Source organism: Manis javanica, chromosome 8, assembly GCF_040802235.1.
Source record: "Manis javanica isolate MJ-LG chromosome 8, MJ_LKY, whole genome shotgun sequence".
NCBI classification, from domain to species: Eukaryota; Metazoa; Chordata; class Mammalia; order Pholidota; family Manidae; genus Manis; species Manis javanica.
In genome coordinates this window covers 118,328,070-118,339,234 of record NC_133163.1, presented here as the reverse complement: position 1 = coordinate 118,339,234, position 11,165 = coordinate 118,328,070, and positions in this window count along the sequence as shown.

Below are 11,165 nucleotides of genomic sequence, written 5' to 3'. Positions count from 1 at the left end.
AGGAAGAGGGTGAAGGCACTGGCTGAGTGGATAATGAGGGCTTTTCCTTTGGGGGACTGGGTGGTTAAGGGGGATCGGTGAACATGCTCCCCTTAATCCACTTTTCAGTCTGCACCCTCAGTATGAATACAGCGGTACCAGCAGAAGTAAGGATTAGGACTGTCCACATGTGCTCAGCGTTCAGTGTCGGGGGGCCCTTCCCCCCGGGACAGAAGCCATTCCCCCGCCACCGCGCCCTCCCCACTTCTCTCCTTTCTCTGTCTCCCTGTCTCTCTCTTTTACTTGCACCTAAAAAACTGGTTTATTCTTTTATCCCATAATCATTTATTTTATCTATAATACTTAACCAGGTTTCTTTGTAATTATAAAAGCAAATAAATGCCTGTGTGAACACTTTCAAATTGGGCAGGTGAGCTTAAGGCACAAAGCAATGGAACCCTTCAGTGTGTGAGTTTTCCTGTCTGTAAAGTGGGGAGAACCCCTGAGAGAATGAGGTGTCCCTGGGCTGGCTCCGTGCACCTGCTCAGGGGCAGGTGGCTGGCAGCTCCTCGCGCTGCCTGAGGAGCCAGAGATGCTGGAGAGGGAAGGAGACGCTGGTGTGATCACGTGTTTGCATGGGTAAAAATGTGGCTGCGGATGCAGGTGTCAGGACCAGCCCCCACGCTGGCCAAGCGGTGGTGCATCCTCTGTCCCGCCCTTGGCTCGGCAGCAGCGTGCTCTCCAGCCTGGGCCCTCCTCTCTCTTGCCTCCCCAGGACCAGGTGGCTCCGAGCCCCCACCATGGCCTGTTGTCTCAGGGCAGGCAGGACAGAACAGGTATTCTGGCCATGCCTGCTGGGCTCCCAGCAGAAGGGAGGACAGAGGCTGGGGATGAGGAGAAGGAGTCTGGATTCTGGAAGGCCTGGCTGGGGCTGGGGCAAGATGTTTGAGGCTACAAGGGGGTCCTCCAAGGCACCCAAACACCATGCACAGAGGGCTTGAAGAACTCAAGCTGGTCCCAGATCCTGTAGCCTTGCTGTCTTGCAGGGAATTTTGTATTCATTTAATCATTCAGTTAATCACCTATGCAGTAAATTCGTATTGAGCCTCTTCTATGTGCCCAGCACTGGTTGGAATGAAGAAACAAAGTCCCTGCCCTGGTGCAGCTCCATTCTAGTGCAGGAGACAGACAGCAGACAAGATACAGTGAAACGGATCATGCGCTGGAACGCACTGAGGGCTATGCAGAGTACAGAGCAGAGAGAGGAAATGTGAGTGATGGGGTTGACATTTGGAGAAGAGGGACCAGAGAAAACCCCTTTGAAATGATGACTTTGGGAAAAGATCTGAATGCTATGAAGAGGGAGCCTGTGAATGTGTGGAGACAGAGGGGGCTCGTGCAAAGGCCCTGAGGCAGGAGCTTGTCTGAGGAGCAGCAAGGAACAATGTGGCTAGAGGAGAGTGAGCAAGGCAGAGCGCGGTAGGAGGTAAGGCTGACGAGCGATGGGGTCAGATCCTGTAGGGCCTTGGAGGCCGAACACAGTAAAGACTTGGACTTGGCGTCTGAGAACGGGAACCATTGGAAATCTGAGCAGGAATGTGCCATGATCACACCTTTGTTTTAACAGGATCCCCCAGCTGCTGGTTGGACCCCAGACTATAGGGGCAAGGGTGGAATAGGGAGACCACAGGGAAGGATCCTGGGCTGGTAGCAGGGGGTTTGCAGTAGGAGGAGTGTGGGGTGCAGTTTGAAAGTGGAGCAGGTTGCTTTTGCTGGCAGAGCAGCTGCAAAGACCTCAGGTAGAGATTCTGCTCATGGCCAGGCTGGCTGCAGGTTGGTGGTTCCAGTGATCTGTCCACTTTGAACAGGCCCCATCTCGCCTGGGGAGAGAGCTGGCAGGAGCCTGGCACATGCGAGGGCCAGTCCATCGAGCTGGACTCATTCTGGCCTTGCCAAATGAGCTGGTGGGACAGCCCACGGAAAGGCCACAGCTCAGTGAGCACACCGGGGCTGCCGACACAGCCCTGGGGTTCCTAATTATACTTCCTGCTTCCCACTCTCAAAGCTCCTCTCCCCTCTCAGCTGGTCAGCATCGAGGAGAGCAGCTCACGGGACCTGAGGGGATGCACTAGGAGACTTGAGGCAATGTCTGCAGGCATTTTTGGTCATCACTGCTAGGTGGGACTGGGGTGGTATTCTTAGCCTCTAAAGCACAGAGGCCAGAGATGCTGCTAAATACCCTAAAATGCACAGGACGGCCCCCTTAGCAAAGGACTGTTTGAATTCTGTACCCACATGTAAGTAGTTCCGAGGCCAAGAAAACGTGGTTTAGGGGAATGTTGATTCACTAATTGTCTTAAGTGTGGCAGGTTGCAAAAAAAATGGCCACAAATTCTTCCCCTGTCCCTATGTATGGCCCTTTTCCCCATCAGTAGGTGGGGTCTAATTCTCCTTGCTGTGACTTAGCTTTCGCTGACTACACATACTGGAAGTGGCACAGGAGTTCTGATCTTAGGCCTCTAGAGGCCCTATAGCTTCCACCATCCGCCACTCAGAGCCCCAGGCAACAATAAGGACCAGCTGCCACTGCAAGGTAACCTTAAGTCACTCCACCTCAGACAGTGGCCAGATAAATGTGACTGGGTGAGTGATTCCAAGTGAAGCCAGAAGACCCACATAGAAAAGCCCAGCCCAAATTACCAGCCCTCAGAATAGTGAGCAAATGTAGGTGGTTGTTTGAAGCCAGGAAGTTTTGGGACTGGCTGGTGGCAGTAGATAACTGATGCACAGAGAGTGTGTGCATTTTAAAGGGGCTGTCTAGGAACCACATGCCTTCACCCAAAGGGTTAGTGGGCAGATTTCAGTCAATGGAAGGCAACTGAGGCTCAGGTTTGGGGCAGCAATGCAATCCTTCCTATCAATCAAATCCTTCTGGGTGAGTGGCCACAGTATGGTCCACATTTGAGACGGGGTGCCATGAGCATACAGAACAGCTATGATGCTGCCCTACTGGCCACAGGCTGGGTGAGGGAGCACCTGGGTAATGGAGGCCAGACTGATGGTAAACTGCAGTGGGTGTGGCTTGGAAGTGGGATGGCTGGGCAGGAATGCTGGCTCCCCTGCCTGCCACCTGCATGACCTTGAGCAGGTCACTCTCCTTTCCTCTCTGAACCTCTGCTTTCTCTTCTGGAAAGTGACAATCATACCTCTCTCAGGTTTAGTGGCAGGATCAGATCAGATTAGATGAGGCAATGTGTGTGCAGGATTTAGCACTGAGCCTGGCACACGGAAGGTACAGTAAAGCTTGTTGACTGATGAAACAGGCATGCTGTTTGGATAGGGTTGGCTGACAGTGTAAAGGGTACAAAGGGTTCATGCAGTCTGTGTGTCCTCTTAAGCTGAGAAGGGTCTCCTAGACTAAAAGTAAAAAAAAAAGATTGCGAGCTGTAGGAACTAGGTTATTGCTAGATGTTTCCAGAATGGGTATCTTTAGATGAGATGGAAAAGCAGGTTTAAATCAGGCTGGCAATGATAGCAGAAGGCAAGCAAACAGTCACCTTAATATTATTCCTGTGTGAGCCAGCATGTGGTGTGGGTTTTAATTTAAAGCAAGCATTTAGTGAGCTGATAAACAGGCATGCACACCTCCTGCCCTCCCACGCTCGGAGCCCCAGAAGAACAATTATCCTGGAGAGAAGACGAAAGGAACATATGGAAATGAGTCCTAATAATGTGGAGAGAGCAGGCGGCACCTGCTTTCCTAGGGAGGGCTTTGATGGGGCTCAGACTGAGACGTGTACTCGCCAGCAGGTACCGAAGGTCAGCTGAGGCCTCCTTTCCTGGTTCACTCCACTGGTTCAGTCCATACCATGGGATGGAGACAAGCCAGGAATGTTGATCTTCTTTTAATCAAGGGATCCGAGGCGTACCCTCCACTGGTGTGGTCCATATGCCATTGGGCATGGGTCATCCACATGCGTGGGCTGACTGTGTGTTTCTTCACCTTCCCCCAAAGGCTGACACAGAGTGGACACATAGAAGGCCAGCTGGTCTCTGTCTAAGGTCCCCGGCCCCCACTGGGAAGGTAGTCATTTGGATTCTAAGTTAAAATTCATGACAATCCATTTCAAACTAGACAGGCGAAAGAGGGCTTCATTGGTTTGTGGAACTGACCTACAGAAAAGGCAGGGCACCTGACCACCATCACTGAGGAACCTTCATGGTCTCTCATCGTGTGTCAACTTCAGTCTCTCAGACCAGTTTTCTCTGCAAGACCGAGCACGCTCACTGCCTGGAACTCGCACCCACAGCTTTCCATCTTTGTCTCAGATCGCAGGGTCTCTCTAAGGGCTCTATTGGCTCAGCTGGAGTTACACGTCCGCCCTGCACTTTGGCCAGAGGAGGAGCTCAGGTTGGAGGGCTCCCCCACAGCCATGCTGGTGAGTATATGAGGCGGAGGGACAGCTCCAAAAGAAGTGAGGATGCTGTTGCCAAAAAGAGGGGAGCGCTGGGCAGACCACATAGTAGTTATCCTAGGGGGACCAGCAGAGCTGTCACGGGGCTTTTTGGAGTTATTGCTGTCATTTCCTTAAAGCCCACCAGGAGCCATGTATTCACCAACGAGCAGGTTATCCACGCCAGAGGAAACATAGCAAACTACTCTGAAACACAGTCGTGTCCAGGTTGCTGCTCTGACGTCTACCTTGGTCGTTCTGGGTCTTTGATGTTTGTACTTGGAGGAAACAAATTAATCTTTACATCATGAATGCAGTTGGTTTTTATTTGAGACTTGTTTCAGACAAGTATCCTAGTTCTGAGGACAGAGCTTGGGACAGGGTCTTCTCCCCTGATGGCCCTCTTGCCCAGAGAACACAGTGGGGAAAAGAAACACAGAACAAGCTGTCTTACTGTCTCACTTAGAATCTGCTCCAGCTGCCCTGAACTGCGGAACAAGGGTGGCTTAAACACGCAGGGGTTATCTGTCACCCAAAAGAAGTTGGGAGGTATGTGCTGGCAGACAGTGCACCATAGGCCTCCTGTGTTTCCACATGTCTTGTGAACAGAACCATGGCAGCTTTTGTTCCAGGCCACGTTTTCAAGGATGAATAGAATTGGAAGATGGATATAGTGCCATTCGTTGTGTGAAAGGGTACATATCTTTTTGTTCTGTAGAGTGAAGATAAAATCCTGCTTGGGGAAGAGGTTGGCAGGTTTGCAGATGGCCCATTATAAAGGATTGGGGGTTCTTGAGATTTCTTAGCTGCGACATAAACTCACTACGTTTGCAGCGTCTACCTGGACGGCCCCACATGGCCCCATTTGATGTTTATCTGAAAGTCAAATTTAACTAGTGTCCTGTATTTTTGTTTGCATTATCTGGTAGCTCTGGGTGGGGGTGAGAGCAGTCCGGGCCCACTGAGCTGACTTACAAGGGCCCAGACGCACTGCATGCAGCTTGGCAGGCTGGAGTGAGGGGTGTGTCAGGGAGCGTAGGAGTGTTGGGGGGATGGGGTGAGGCTGGGGAGGGAAGCAGGGCGGGTCACTGTCCAGTTAATAGGCAGCAGGAGGATCTATTGTCTAACATTTATTGGCGCGATTACGGCGTGGCAGGAACTCTGCCGAGCTTTCGGTATTGACTCGCTTAATTCTCATCTCATCACTGGGAGGGAGAGACTTATTCCCATTTTAGAGATGAGGAAACCTTGAGGTTAAGTAACAGCTAGAAGTGGAGGAGTGGGGACTCCAACTAGAGAACCTCTGCTTTTATCCACGGCACATCGTGGGCATCTGTGTAAGCCTGCAGTGGAATCAAAAAATGGCTCAGCAGCTTTAAAAAATAAACATCCTGCTGGTAGCCCAAAGTCCTGCTTTGCCCCAGGAGGAAGGCAGCCTTGCTCCAGGAGGGGTGACGGAGTGGGAGGGAATCTTGCTCAGGCCCTCAGGGTCTCTAGCCCTTCTGCTCAGCACAGACTAAGGCCCGTCCTGACCCCCACTGCCTTTGGGGCCTCCAGACTCCGGGGTGTGTGTGGCCCAGGCGGGAGGAGCAAGACTGGCATCTCTAGCAATCAAAGGCTCCTGGCTAAATGCCACCCAGAGGCAGTCAAGGGCTCCCCGGAGGACCTGCCCAGAGAAGGCCCAGGGCTGAAAGCTGGCCCAGACTTCCCGCCTGGGCATGGTCTCTGCTGGGCACCTCCCCCTTGCCACTGCCCTCATTGCCCCCGCCTTTCCAGGCGATGGTCTTCCGGGCCTCAGTTTGGGGCCTGGCTGTGGTTGGCAAGACCAGAGGGTTTACAGAGCTCTGTCTAGGTGGCTGTGCCAGGACGGGGACTGGGAGAGACCCCATCCATACCTGCTCAGCGCCTCTCCCATGGTGGTGGCTGGCTGGGGCAGCCCATTGTTGTCCCGGGAAATGTTTAGGAATCAGCCATTTAATGAGAACAAAAGGAATTAATTGGTGGTTTAGGCCTAATGAGACCGCTGTGCAAATTAACAGTCCTCATCAGCAGAAACAAACAGAGCCCTTAAATGAATTGCCGAAGAGCATTAAACTGAATAAGCTTTTGCCAGGATGATAAATAGCAGGTCAGAGGAGACCATCTGGCCCTTCCCTGCAGCGTCCTTCCAGAGAAGAGAGGGAGGGCCCAGCTGGGCACACTCATACTCTCTCAGTCCCGCTCACACAGTCACACGCACACATCCCCCTGCACACGCACCTACAGCCGCTCACACATACTCATTCACATGCCCTGGTGCACACACAATCACATTCGCACACAGCCACACTGAGACACATTCACGTGCATTTATCCACACACACATTCATATTCACAGAAACGCCTGTACCCACACTATGTATTTGCACACACATTCACTGGCTCATATTCACACACACGTGTACAAACACTATTCTGCAGTCCACCTGGGCAGAAGGTGTAGCAACAAGGTGACGTTTGTCTCCAAGGGGCTCAGCAAGGCCCTCACATGCATTTCAGGGGCTCTCTGCCTGATCCACGTCTGCCCCAAGGTCAAGGCATGAAGCGTCTGCCACCCCATCCCAATCCCAACAGAATTCTCTGTTTTGTGGGAGGCCAGAGAGAACCCCTGGCTCCCAAGGCAGCAGCCCCTCTCCCCACACCCCACAAAGAGCAGTCCTCCCTGGAACTGGACAGGGTGCCTCCCATGTGCCCCTCACCCCTGCCTCCCACGTGACCCCTCTTCCACCCCTGCCCTGCAGTCTCGAGGTAGAAAGGCATTCCCGGAGGAGCAGACATCACGTGCAAGGGTCCTGAGGTCTGTGTGTAGCCAGAGCCAGTAACTCAGTGGAAAGTCACAGGCCCTCCAGGTGATTCTGATGCATACTAGCTGCATGTCTAAGATTCCTTTTAGAGTTGATATTCTGGATGCCTTGCCCCACTTTAATTTTTTTTTTTTTTAGTTTACTGTCTTCTATATTATTTATTTACCACAAACAGAAAGTGGCTGTTTTTGTTCATCACTGAACATTCCATCAAAGCACAGTGTCTGGCTCACTGGAAGAGCTTAATAAATAGTTCTTGGTCGAATGAGTGAAACCAAATTCCTTCAAACAATCATGTGATATCAGCCCTGGTGAAGCTTCTAGCAAAGTTTAATGAAAATCCCAGAGTTGTGTTCCATGCGTGGAGGGCCCCATGTTAGACCTTCACAACATCTAGTGTCCCCTACTGGGGGCTCAGCTCCTTATGTGACCTGTCCAGGTCTGGATTGCTCAGTGTCCTTTGAGGCTCCACAGGGACCCTCTGCCCTGGGGCACCACTAAAGACAGTTTAGTCATACATTCATTTATTCATTTGACAAACATTTTCCAGCATCTGGCCCTGTACCAAGTATGCGTACAACAGTAATGATTTAAATTGGCCAAGTTCCTACTCTCAAGGAACTTAACATGCATTGAAAGAGAGAGGAAATAAGAAATTTGTGTTGAGTATTACAACGAAACTGGTCAGGCGTAGAGCTAAAAGAAATAATGGAAGGATCCATTTTAAGAAGGTGGTCAGGGAAGGCCTCCCTGTGGAGGTGACATCTAAATGACATCTGAAGAATGAGGAGTCTACCATGCAGACTGTGGGCAGAAGGGCATTCCTGGGGGAGCAGATAGCATGTGAAAGGGTCCTGAGGTTGGTGTGTGGCCAGAGTCAGGAAAAGGAGGAGGGAGGAGGGGTGCAAGGCAGGCAGGTTGAAGTGGGCAACCATGTGAAGTGTGTGTGAACCAATGACTGTCAGTTGTTAGAGTTTAAAGCATAAGCAATGAGAGAAAACTACAAGGATCCTCAATATAATATTTTAGAGATCCTCCACCAGCTATAGTCACAGAGCACCTCTTGGGTACAGCTTTGTGCCTAACACTGTGGGAAACAGAATGATGTGTGAGATGTGCTCCCTGCCCCCAAGCCAGTGGCAGCTGCTTTGACCCAGAGAGCCTCGCCACGCCTCGCACTCACTGAGTGTGGCCCGGATCCAGCCCAGCTGGGAATTAGAAAGACCATCTGAGGGTCCTGAGGCCTCTTCTGAACCAACAGCCCTGGACATTCGGGAGGAAGCATCCTGGAGGCTTGGTGCGGTCGGGAAAGCTTACGCTGAACTTGAGCAAATGAGCAATATTTGTGGGTACCAGCGCTTTTCTGCTAGACACTGTACACATCTCCAGTCTTTTCGACCCACCTGGGAGGTTCTGATCATCAGCCCAGTTCATAAATGAGGAAACGGAGGTGCACAGAGGTACTTAGAGCTGTTGGGTAATGTAGTGATTCGATCCCAGCTCTGCCTGGCTTTTTCCATTTTCACTCAGAGAAAATTGAAACTGCGTGCCTGGGTCTGGGCAGCAGGGCCATATGATGACTTTCACAGCCCTTTTGCCTTCATGGGCCCTGTTTCTCTATTTTAAAAAAATTACTAAAAATTACATTTTATGACTGTGTTGATGTAAAGACAAATATATTCATTTTCTTCTGCTGCTTTTACAAAGGTTTACAACATTCTTGTGGACCCCCAAATGCATTATGGGACCAGGGCAGTGTGCCCGCTGTGCCGGGAGAAGCAGCCCTATTGACCACCCACAATGCCTTGCAGCTCCTCCAGGTCCGCAGCCACCACAGCCAACTCCAGGAGCTCACACCCGCCGCCCCAGCGCTCCCTGCAACATCCAGGCTGTGCCCAGCACAGGGGGAGAGACTGCACAGGGAGCTCCAGCGTGAGGGTCTCTGCAGCTGAGCCGGTGAGGGTAGCAGGGCCAATAAATCTCTGCCTGGGAATGTACGTCTGTGTTGATCAGGGACAAGAGTTGCTTGTCTTTTTTCCTGGAACCAGAGCTTAAATTCATCTGGGTGATAAACGGTTTGGCCTCTGTGATTGAGACCACCTCCATAACTCACAACGCCAAGGAGGTCCCAGAAGCACCAATCTCATGTTTGTTGTTCAGGGTGGGCTAGGGCCATGCTTAAAAAATCAAGAAAAAATGGCCCACCCATCCTGCTGTGCCCCGAGCAGTGAGGCACCCAGATGGTGGGATTGCAGGTTAGAGTGGCCCACTGGTCCCGCGCTCCATCCTTGCTTCCCTCTGATCCCCAAGCTTCCTACTGTCCTTAAATTGCTCCCAAATGCACAGCTCTACTGGGGTGCTTCCCTGTCTCAAAGACCTTCCATGGCTTCCCTTTTCCCACAGAAGGAAAGCCACGTGCCTCAGTTCGGTATCCAGGGCTCTCCAGGGTCAGACCTCAGTTTACCTTTCTATGACACCTTCCCACAAGCTTTCTCTTCCAGCCCTGAAACCTGTTCTGTCCCTTGAGGTCTTTGTTGACCCTGACTATTTTCCCTTCCTGGAATGCCTTTCCTCCTCCAGGCAGTCCTCCAAGAAGTTCCACTTCAGAGAATTATTTTTCCTTTCTCTGTCTCCCCACGGACTGTGTTTGGATCTCTGTTGCAACCCTTCGTGTAATTTGCTTGTAGTTACCTATATGTGCCTCTGTCTTCTCCTAGTATGGGAACCCCTACAGGATGGGGACCTGATTTTATTATTGTTGTCTCTCATACAGGCTTAACATTGTGTTTGGCACACATAGGAAATGCCCACTGTGAAGTGAATTGAATTTCCAATGGGGAACTGCCTTGGTCTGGTTAGACAGTTGAGAGGCACACAGCTCTACTCTAATATGAGACCTGTGCTTAGAGGCAGATCCGATTCCCTCATTTCTAATTAGACAAAGTCTTGACCTTGACTCATGTCCCTTTTTGGCCTGGGAGAAACTCAGGACACCAGGTTTGGCAAATTCATGTCCAAGAATCCATAATTATTGATTCAGGGTTTGCAGAGTAATTTAAATGTCAGTTATAAGCCCAAGGCAGATAAAGATCTGTATCAACAATAAAACTGGATACAAGCCACCAAGCCCTGGGGAAGCAGCTTCAGGTTACGATGGAAATGGAATGTGCAGGCCTTAGAGAGGAAGGGCTTTAAGGGGGAGACAGATCAATGACTCTGTGAGACTTGGCTGCCTGCTTAGGTGGGGATGTGCTTGCTCATTACCATGTGTGCTGTTCGTGGATATAGGTGGTCATCCATCCATCCGTCTGTCCGTCCATCCATCCGTCCATCCATCCATTCATCCATCCATCCTTCCATCCATTCATCCACCCCATGCATCTACTGTGGAGTTCTGTTTCTCAGCTATTCAGAGGGAGATAGAGAAAGACACACACACACACACAGAGAACAAAGATAGACACTGAGAAAAAGTGATAGAAATATGGCCAAAGGTAGAAATACAGACACTCGTGGAGAAGGGAACACATAGAGAGACAGAGGGAGATGAGGGGAGAAACAGCTGCAGCCACAGCAGGAGGGCACTAGGATAACCACGCAGGCTTCGGGCACAGTCGTGCATTGTGGGGCAGCAGACGGGGACTTGTTCTGAAACAGGGGAACTTAATTCTAACTCCCAGAGGTAGTGTGCTTCAGTGGTTAAGATCCACAGATTAGGAATTAGATTGCAATAATCACATGGAGTTCGAGTCCCAGCTTCCCAGATAATAGAAGTTTATGATATTGGACTACTTAATTAAACCCCAAGCCTCAGTTTCTTTATCTGTAAAATGGGGATCCTCATATGATACACAAGGATCCTTCCCACACAGGTTTTGAGGAGTATATG